This window comes from Callithrix jacchus, chromosome 15 (assembly GCF_049354715.1).
Source record: "Callithrix jacchus isolate 240 chromosome 15, calJac240_pri, whole genome shotgun sequence".
Classification (NCBI taxonomy): Eukaryota; Metazoa; Chordata; class Mammalia; order Primates; family Cebidae; genus Callithrix; species Callithrix jacchus.
In genome coordinates this window covers 34,830,404-34,837,898 of record NC_133516.1, presented here as the reverse complement: position 1 = coordinate 34,837,898, position 7,495 = coordinate 34,830,404, and positions in this window count along the sequence as shown.

Here is a 7,495-nt window from a genome sequence, read left to right as displayed (position 1 = left end):
GTGTGAAAAACAAGGGGATGTGTAGAAATAGTCAGCCCTCCCTCAGCTGGGGTGAGGAGGAGGTAAGGCCTGCTCTGCACAGTGCCAGCTCACTGCCAATCCCACAAACACCACACGCCCCACTCCCACCCATTGCCCCTGCCCACCCACATGATGCAGCATTGCCCGAATGGCTGCCCTGCCATGCTCTAGGCATTCCTTTGCCCCTGTGGTTGCCTTCCCCTGTGGTGCCCTCTACCCTGTGACAGGAACCTGGTGGTCCCCGGTCACCAGGGCTTGGGGAGGATGATCACTGCTGTCCTTTAAATCTAAAGAACTCCCCCTTGAGACAAGTACCAATTTTCAACAGGGAAACAGAAGCAAAAGCAGAAGCAGAAGCAGAAGCAGAGAGCGCTGCAGAAGCCAGTTTCGCTGCTGCAGACAGAAGCTCCAGGAAGGGACCGCACAGGAAGAGTCAGTGGGATGGCTTTGTCCTTTCTTGGGCGGCTCTTCTGATCTTTGAGGGAAGCCAGAGGTTCCTGCAAGCCCCTTGCCCCAGGCTCAACATCCTGCAGCCTTGTGGGAAAAGTCTGGGCATCCCAGACAACGATGTGTTTCTAAAGGGTCTGCTGCCCTCCAAGGGATCTGGGGCTCAGTGGGGCCCTCAGGCTCAGGGGGACTCCCAGCACTAGGGCTGCTTCACAGGCATGACAGATCTACTGGTGCCCCTAAATGAGAGACTTGAGGAGCAGGGAGACCAGAGGGGAGGGACTGGGGCTGAGCAGATAATTGATTCAATACCAGTAGGGTATACCCCGCATGTCATTGTGGCTTTGCCATCCCAAGAAAATGTCACTTCTTCCCCATGGACATTCTTTGTGGTTAGCTCTGCATCTACACCGGATGTGAGTGGGGTGGTGGCAGGGTCAGCTACCTGAGGCCAACAGATGGATGCTGGAGCCTGGGCTATGGCTGCACCACTGGGCAGCCCCAGCCAGAAGGAGCACAGTGTCCTCCTCAGCAGCTATTAATTCTTATTATGGGTTAGGAATCAGTTACTTAGAAATTAGCATGTGGCCAGGTATGGTGGCTTACGCCTGCAATCCAGAACTTTGGGAAGCCAAGGAGTTTGAGGCCAGCCTGGGCAACATGGCAAGATCCCCATCTCTACAAAAAAATTTAAAAATTAGGCCAGGCACAGTGGCTCACACCTGTAATCCCAGCACCTTGGGAGGCCAAGGCAGGTGGATCACGAGGTCAAGAGATCAAGACCATCCTGGCCAACATGGTGAAACCCTGTCTCTACTAAAAATACAAAAAATATTAGCTGGGTATGGTGGTGCATTCCTGTAGTCCCAGCTACTCGAGAGGCTGAGGCAGGAGAATTGCTTGAAACCCCAAAACAGAAGTTGCAGTGAGTCAGGATTGTGCCACTGCACTCCAGCCTGGCAACAGAGCAAGACTCTGTCTCAAAAAAAAAAAAAAAAAAAAAAATTAGCTGGACATGGTGACATGCATGTGCCTGTAGTTCCAGCTATTTGGGAGGCTGAGGTAAGAGGATTGCTTGAGTCCAGGAGGTCAAGGCTGCAGGGAACCATGACCACACCACTACACTCCAGCCTGGGCAACATAGACCCTGTATTTGAAAAATAAAATAGAAAAGTTAGCATGTGCCATGAGGTTTATACACATCTTGTCATTTAATCCTCACACCAATCGTAGAAGGTAGTGGCTACTACTGTTTCCCCTTTTGCAGGTGGGGACACTGAGACTCTGAGAGGTGAGCTGGCAGGGGAAGGGGATTGGCAGACCTGCCTGGGTAGTAGGGGAGGGCAGGAGGCAGGGCTGAGTCAACTGTTGGAAGAAGACAGTTCAAGACAGATTTGGGCTCAGGATACAGCATTTTTATAATGGTCCCAGCCAAAGGACTGGGCTGCCTGGAGACAGGAGCTCCCTGTCATGGGAGGCATGCCAGGGGAAGCTGAATGGGCACCTTACCTGTCATTCGGGCACCTGAATGGAAAGAGAGTAACTATCCAGAGCAAATGAGACTGTAAGGTATCAATCCTGGCCCCACCCCCAGCACTGGAAGGCACAGAGAAGACAGCACCTTCCAGGAAGGGGTTGAAGGACCCAGGGGCATACCCTGCTGAGAACTATGCCCCATTGTCCCATCTCCAGGAGTAGCAAATTCCCACAATTTTTCACTCCAGGCACTTCCCTTGTCTCATCCTTGTCCCAACCTGTGGGGACGTCTCAGAGCCCAACCCCATTCCCAAAGCCCCTCTCTGCAAGGCTAACAGCCTCCTCCTACCCCATCCCTTACACCCAACCAGTGCAGCAAGCCCCATTCCCTCTCCTCCTAAATAGCCCTCAAATCTACCCACTTCCTCTCTCGATCCACAGATGCAGCCCTGGCTACCTCCTCCTTGGCCTCCCAGTCACCAGCGCCAGTTCCTTTTCTACCCAACAGCCCTGTGTAGATCCCGCCATGGCCCCACAGTCCTCCCTGATCTGGCCCCACTCAGTGCCCTCATGTTGTCCTCCAGCCATAGGGAAGCCCTTTCAGTTCCTGAGCCACACCCTGTCCCCCGTCACCTGCATCACATTTGCTGCAGCTTGGACATCTCTCCTCCCAGGACTGGGTTAAACACCCCTAGGTGCCCACAGTCATGGCAAAATTGTGTGGCCAGAGTCATTAACGTGTCTGGCTCCGTGGAGAGACCAAAGGTGCCACAGGGCAGAGTCCAACCTGTCTTGCCCAGCCTATATCCCCAGCCCCTGGCCCTGCTGCCTGGCACAGAGGAGATGGTCAGTGAAGGACAGCTGAATACATGCATGCATGAATGTATGAATGAGAGTGTGACTGAGGCTGGGAGGGCTGTCCCACACAGGCAGGTCACCGAGAACAGTGGAGTCTGAAGCCATGATAGAAAGTGGATAGAGGGAGATGTCTAGGCAGGAAACTAACTCGGCCAATAGGTCTTCTTTGGAGGCCCAGACTTGTGGAGGCCCTACTTCTGCCCTGAATCACAAAGAGGGGGCAGCTCTAAGATCCATGCACCTGCCAGAAGGGACAGAAATTGGGGATTCAAGCCAAATAGAGGGAGTGAGTAAAGTGGATTCCTAGAAGTCTCGCCCACTCCCTCTGGCCCACAAATTCCCTTTTACCAAAGCCACTTTAAAGTCTTTCCTGGGGACTGTGATGGGATGTGAGGGAATTGGGTCTGAGGCCAAAAGACCAGGCACAGTGCACTTCCCTTACTCAGCCAGCCTGGGGGGAAGATGCCTCTTTGTGGCTTTGTATACACACACACACACACACACACACACACACACACACACACACACACATCCCTTCCCCCATGCAGAGACTGAGCAGGGCACCTCTGGGGCTGGGAGACCTTGAACCTCCAGCCACCACTCTCTGTGGGTGGCCCCTGGCTTCCTCATACCCCTCCCAGCTCAGCGACAGCCTCCTGAACTTCCTGGCGGGTTTCCAGGCCTTGGAGAAAGCCACTGCCTCTGCCACACCATTACTGTCACCATCACTGCTGCTGCGAAAATGCAATTACAGCAAACAACAGCCGCTGCCTCACTAGAGCCTCGCCATCCACACCTGGAACTAATTAACTTAATTAGGCCTTAATGAGCTACACTGGTCGGAATGTCTATTTTTACTTAATTATCCCCTAATGTGCTTGGCATGGAGGAGCACAAGACCCAGAGGATGGCTTTGGTGGTGGCAGTGGCAACCATCTCCTCTCCCTGAAGAAGGGACACTCAGGAGGTGATGCCTTTCTGCCTGGAGTGGGCCCCAAAGAGCTGAGAGTCCCAGGAGTAGGGGTGAGGCAGAGGCCACGCTGCAAGAACAGCAACCCCCCCAGCTCCAGCCCCATCATTCTGACTGCCCTGTCTGAGCTGGGGCTGAAGCCACACTTTGCTCAGCTGGGGGTGGAACAGGCATGATCTGTCTGGCTTTTGCCTTCACAGACCTCTGACAGGGGAGGACAGGGGATCAGAATTACTCCTCCAACTGCCTCTAATGGGAAGGCACAGAGAGGTGAAGGGCTTGCCTGAGGACACACAGCTAAATGGTGGCAATGGATGTGAATGGCTCCCAGGTCCTCTGAAGGAGCACTTTAAGCCATGATGGGGTCCTGTCAGGGTGCAGTCTAGCCTCTTTCACACCAGGCCAGGCTAGGATAGGCAGAGGAGCACTTGGATAGCTGGCCTCCGGGGTCCCTATGGCAGCGCCTTCCACCCCCAGTTGGGCCTTGGATCCCTAAGGCCAAGTTTGCATCATTAACTTCTTTAGCTTTGGGGTGGGGTGAGGTGGTCTTGGTTCACTAGACAGATATGGGGGAGGCTTCAAGAGCAGAGTCCTTTCCTACTGGCCCCTGCCTTGATCCCGCTAGGGCCTCCAGATCAATGGCTCATTTGAATCTCTGGGTTCCTGGGACTGGAGGGGTACCCTGTCCCTTGGATAGGTGCAATACATCTCTATGCTAAAGATGGATCAATCTCTCTCAGGGGCAGCCCCCTCTCTGGAATTCCAGGCTTAAATCTGACAACTGTTTCCTTGGCACCTCCAGCCCCAGGAGTCCCAGTCCTAACAGAGACAACACAGAACCCTCAATTTCCCTCTCCTTGGTCTGCTTTTCCCAGCATCCCCCTCTTCTGAAAATGGCCATGCCATGTGCTCATGTGCTTAAGCCAGAAATTGAACAACTGACCTGGAAAACCCTCTCTCACACCCCACAGCCAACCCTTCCTAGAGTCTTCTTGGCCCTGCCTCCAAATAATATCCCCATGCCAACTTCCCACCACCTCCCGGCAAGCACCCAAACCTGGCCACCATCCTTTCCCATCTTGACAGTGTCTGCCTTGGTCTTCATAGAGCCTCTACAACCTGGTCTCCATGAAACTATCAGAGTGACTTAAGAAAAAAAAATCACTTCCTAGTTCAAAATCCAATGACTTCCCATCACACTTAGTGTAAAGTCCCTATGGACTTTATTAGCCCAACCTACAGAGCCCCACCTGCCTCGCTGGTCCCATCCACCTCCTTTCCCTTCTCCTCACCCCACTGATGTGGGCCGCCCTTCAGGACGTCCCAGGCCTTAGGGCCTTTACACTGGCTGCTCCTTCTGCCTGGAATCTCTTCCTTCTGACCTTTGGATCTCTCAGATCTTGGCTTAAATGTCACTGTGGTCTTCTCTAGCCCCATACTCTAAAGTCTCCTCCTAGGCCCTAGCCCTGTTACATCACCTACTAGATGGCCCTGCTAGAATCTTCTGCATGGCACCTGTTAGCATCTGAAAATGCTGTTTCTATCTCCCTTGAACTTCGTCTGTTTTGACCCCTAATGAATTCCCAGCCTAGAACACCGTATGCCTGGCACACTGTAGGGACTTTCTGCTTAAATGGATGTCAAAGGAATGCCTCCACTTTTGGAGTCCCCAGCCCCTTCCTTGAGCTGCCCAGAGCCCACCCAAATACCTCAGGCCAGAGCATAGTATCCTTGAATCCGACGTCCTGGACCCCAGCCTCTGCTCACAAGATCCAACCACCTGGAATGCCCGTTTCCTAACCTTTGCCAATGGAAACTCTGGCCTGCCCCAAGGCTTCTGATCAGTGAGGGAGTGGGTGGGGACCTCCACCTGTTTGAACAGGTGAGCTCGACTTGGTCCTTAACCTTGGCTCTTCCTGGCACTTATCTCTGCCTACTCTTTGGAGAGAAGTTCCTGGGCCTGTCTGTCTGGACCCTGAGGACATGAGCCTGTGGAGGTGCTGGCCCTCATCTCTGTCTGCTCATTGATCCCCATTCCTGCCACAGTAGCCAATCCCAAGGTGGCTGGCCTAGAGTCAGCACTTAGCAAACACTTGACGAAGGAAGGAGGGTAGGTAGGTAGACGGAGTCCCCCAGCTGTGGGTCCCATCTTAGTGCTGAGAATGTGGCCAGGGCCTGAGTATGAGCCTAGGCAGCTAGCCCAAGTGAGGAGAGGCTGCCTCCAGCTCTCCCCAGCCCCAGGAGGCCCAGATCTAACACAGACAATTCAGGATCCTCCCGCCAGCAAGCATTCCCTTCACGTGACTATGGCTATGCCATTTGTTCCTTGGCCTCAGCCTCCCCTCCTGTGCTGGTCCTCACCTCTTTGGCTTGAAAGGGTCTCTTTCCTCAGGCTGAAAAGTCCAGGGGCACCAGGCCAGATGTCTGGGTGCTCAGGACCTTGTGACCCTCTGACCACAGCCCCCGCCTCCTCTGAGAGGTGAGAGTGGGCTCCTCTCTCCTCCTGGCAGCCCCGGCTTCTGCCAGTGGATCCTTACCATGCCAGCTCACAGATTATGCCCCAGCCTTCATAGAAATAGGACAGTGGGAAGGGGTTTTAGTCTTGTTGTGACTATTGCCTGTGACCAGAGCTGTCCAGCAGCCTCCTGCACACCCACCCCACCTGTGCCCTGCCCTTTCTGGGTTAGCCCCATTGCATAAATGAAGCAGATGAAGGTCCCTGGTTGCAGAGGAGGGAACCCATTTCCTGGGCCCTGTGATCTCACTTGGACCCCCGTGCTCAGCCTGCAGTGCTGGAACTGGAACCACAGCCTTCTTAGAGGCTAGTCTGGTGTTTAAAACCCCACAACTCCCTGCTCCCACCTCAACAGCAATTCAGGTGAAGTCACTAATGCTAGGTTTACAAGGTGCTTCATGCTTCCATCTCTTGGGCTCCACCTACATCCTGCTAAATGACAGTGATGTCTCTGCCTCTTAGGTGGATAAACTAAGGCAGCAAGACCCAGTTAAGGACAGCACTAAGTCCCAAACCCTGGCTTTGGTCCCTGCAGATCAGTGACTCCCCTCACACTGAGCGTCCACAAGTCTGTCCTGCCCTGACCGCATGGCTCTAGATCCAGGGTGGGAGGGGCTCAGATGAAAGCAGGGTCCAGCCAGCTGGGACTACTGTTGGTAAGATGGGGTGCCACTGAGTGGGAAGGTCTGGGATTACGCCCAGAGCCCAGGCCTTCCAGATGGGAGGCAGAGATTCTCCAGTTCAGAAGGGCAGGACACAAAGGGAAGGACACAAAGGGAAGGGACGGCTATGAGGACATAATTTGGAAGGAGGGAAGAGGGATGGGACCCAAGTCCCTTGGGTCCCACCTCCCAGGGGGCTCGGGACAGTCCCAGGATGTCTGAGACTATGGAGCATAAACTATCTCCTTTGACAAGAAGAAACTGACACCTGAGGAAGAGGGTCAGCCCAGGTCATCCTGCTGGTCAAGAAGTAGGGTCACTGGGGGCTGATATCAGCTTCTAACCTCCTTGAAGGCCCTGCAGCCTCAGTTTCCCTATCTGCACAATGGTGGCACTGACTCCCATCTTTCTTTCTTCCCTTCTTCCCCACAACTCCCCCAACCCAAGAAAGCTGTTGAGGTTCACAGAGGGGAAGGCTGTGGACAGAGTCAGCCCCCTGCCTCCTAGCCTTGACTAAGGTGGAGGGGAGGCTAAGGGAGCCAGGAG